Raw genomic sequence first — 3,176 nt, forward strand, 5'->3', positions numbered from 1 at the left:
TGTGTGTGTGTGTGTGTGTGGGCGCGTGTATGTCTGGGTGTCTGTCTGTCTGTCTGTCCGTCTCTGTCTGTCTGTCTGTTTGTCTGTCTGTCTGTCTGTCTGTCTGTCTGTCTCTCTCTCTCTCTTTCTATCTATCTATCTATCTATCTATCTATCTATCTATCTATCTATCTATTTATCTATCTATCTATCTATCTATCAGGGGCGGCTGGTCCATAGAGCACGGTCGCGCACTGCCGCCCAAAAATTTTAGCGCACAACACCCTCAAAGTGACAACAAAAGAATCTTTACCATCCATCATCCAATCCGTCTTACGTATACGTTCCTCGCCAGAGCCTATTCGCTCCATACAACATCTGCAACAGCTCTACAACATCTAATATACCATACCAAGTTCTTTTGCTTCACCCAAGTAAAAAATAGTATGTTCAGTGGTGTAATCTATCTCGGAAAATGCTCTATGGGACGACCCAAACAACAATTATGACGTTTTGACCGAGTTTCTTAGTTCATAAATATTAATAAGGCGGCACAATCTCGATGTGCACCAGCCGAACAAAGCCCATGGAGGCAGTCTAAAAATAACGCAATCTCAAACCAGTTCACGACAGCCTACACAATTCAATGCCCGTATTATGATAGCTTTGGAGCAATCCACCGGAGTGCTCCCAGCGATGTGCGATTGGTCCATTGTCTTGCCATTTATATCTCTAGCCCCACCTCTGTAACCCTGAACTTGAGCGAGGTCAACATGGCGTAATTAGGTCATTGTGTTAGAAGTTGGAATGGTGTAGTGGTGAAAGTTTTATTACTCTAGTGTGTATTCCAATGCAGGATGAATGAAGTTGATTGCAAATAAATTCAGTTTAAGTCCTCACCAAACTAAAGATATCAAAATAATACAATGAATAAAAGTGGAGTGGCTTACACAACAAATTATACTCCTTGTAGACATAGATTAGGCCTACTGTTTCTCCTGTCTGCTTTTTTAAACTGAGGACCCCAAGTGATTGAAACAACGCATTAAAGTCGAAAGTCATCAAGAGTGCACGTAAAAAATGCCGTTAAGTAGGCCTATCATACTTTCGGACAAGTAGACATGGCAGCGCAGCTAGTCGTAGGTCATCGCATTGCAACGTTTCACAATAAAGAACTGGTGAGAAAGAACAGGCACGTATTCTGTAAGGTTATCTGGTGTATTTTACCTGTGAAACTCACGAACTTGCCCTTCGCGGTCATAAAAAGGGTGATTTGTCGGGGAACTGAGGTATTTTTCGCTAATGCTATGCAGGCTCTTCGACATTTTTTGCCCACTCTACAAAATGCATATGCGTTTGTCACCGGAATATTCCATGGCCGTCTGAAACAAGGTGGCATTTACAGTCTCGACTAATTAGCACAGTTTTCATTTGGAAAGGAGAGATCCAGATCTGTCTTCAAGAAATTCAGTCTGAGCACTGGGACGATAATTCCATTCACGATGGTATCCTGAATGTATTAAAGAGCGAAACATTTCTCTTCTTTTTGCACTTTTTCAACAACGTATACACGCGCGTTGACGCCGCTGTTTATGGGATCCTCTAACACAGAAGTACAACGCCCATAGCAGCCTAACAAGTTCTAGACACGTTTAAAGTAGCTGTCGATGAAATGAGAAACAGTATACTTGTTCCATTAACAAGACAGACAACAGAGAAACACGCTTCCAAGAGACGCAAACACAACAACACCAACGAAATTGCTGCAAAGCAGGTCTGTGACATAATAGTTACTCAAATTGTGACAGTTCCTTGAAGCAAGATAAAATAAATGCACTCTCAATCTGCGATTTATCCAAATTCCAGGAGTATCAAAAGTCGTTTCCAATAGTTCTTTTAGGATCGTTTACAGAAATATTACTGTTTTGCTTAAAATCAAATTACAAACAGAATTATAAGTATTATATTGCAATGAAATATTTAAATCTGCTCAGTGTCGTACATGTATAATCCAGGGCCTTTATTCAACTCTGAAGGACTACAAATTCGAGACAACATTTAGAGAAGTATGCAAAATACCAGAAATCGCACTGACGTACGTTTATGTCGATCCACAAGGACATCATTGACAGCATGCCCAACTTCGTCAACATAATAATGAACACTTTTGCTCCAGCCAAAGAACGAAAGGAAGACTTCTTCTTCAAATAGATTTTCTCAAAACAGGTAGGATGAAGAAAACATCTAATTTACATGCCCTTGACTATCTTCAACTTGTTGTAACCTAATTGTGCACGCCCACTTTTTAGACCCTCGAGCCGCCCCTGCTATCTATCTATCTATCTATCTCTATGTGTGTGAGTGTTGTGTGTGTGTGTGTGTGTGTGTGTGTGTGTGTGTGTGTGTGTGTGTGTGTGTGTGTGTGTGTGTGTGTGTGTGTCTGCGTGTGTCTCTCTTTCTCTCGTTCTTGCCTTTAAAGTAAAGCTAAATTCCTCCAATGATGATACATAACGGTATGTATCATCATTGGTTCCCCTTGGTAGTATAGTGGTTAGGCTTCCGGACTAGTAATCGTGAAGTTGCGGGTTCGGGGGAAGCCCGAAAAAGAAAAATACTCAATAATCTTTGGCGAGATTTTGTACCACATTAGAATTAGTTTACTGATCCGTGTTGCCTAGAAAAAACATACAACTAAACCATAAAATGATTCCAAAAGCACATTAATAGGCCACCCCTTTCACCGACGTTGTAATTTATACAGTACGTTTTGGTTGTTTTTTTGGGGGGGTGGGGGGCATTCTGGGCACAGGCCTACATGTAACATAATCTAATTTTGTTCCGTCCCCCGCTTTAGCGGCTGCAAATTTATGAAAACTTTTTACACTCTAATATAATTAGGCTACACGTGCAATGTGCATGTTGGCTGCTACATGATGCAAAACAATGAAGGGAGTGGCGGGAACAAACAAAACGGTTGTGCATTACGCAGAATTTGTATAGATTCTACCTTCATTTGTTTTCTCGGGTTGTTTGCTCCTTCTACTTCAGTGCGACGGCCTACTCGCCTCTCCGTATCATTACTTTCATGGTCACGGTCAATAACATGCCCTTTTGCACGAAATGGCCTAGTGCCACAAGCTGTAAATAGGTCTAGATCTACTTGGTGGTTCCTGCTTTTCTCGCTAAATAAAAATATA

This window comes from Aplysia californica, unplaced genomic scaffold, assembly GCF_000002075.1.
Source record: "Aplysia californica isolate F4 #8 unplaced genomic scaffold, AplCal3.0 scaffold00037, whole genome shotgun sequence".
In the NCBI taxonomy this organism is placed as follows: Eukaryota; Metazoa; Mollusca; class Gastropoda; order Aplysiida; family Aplysiidae; genus Aplysia; species Aplysia californica.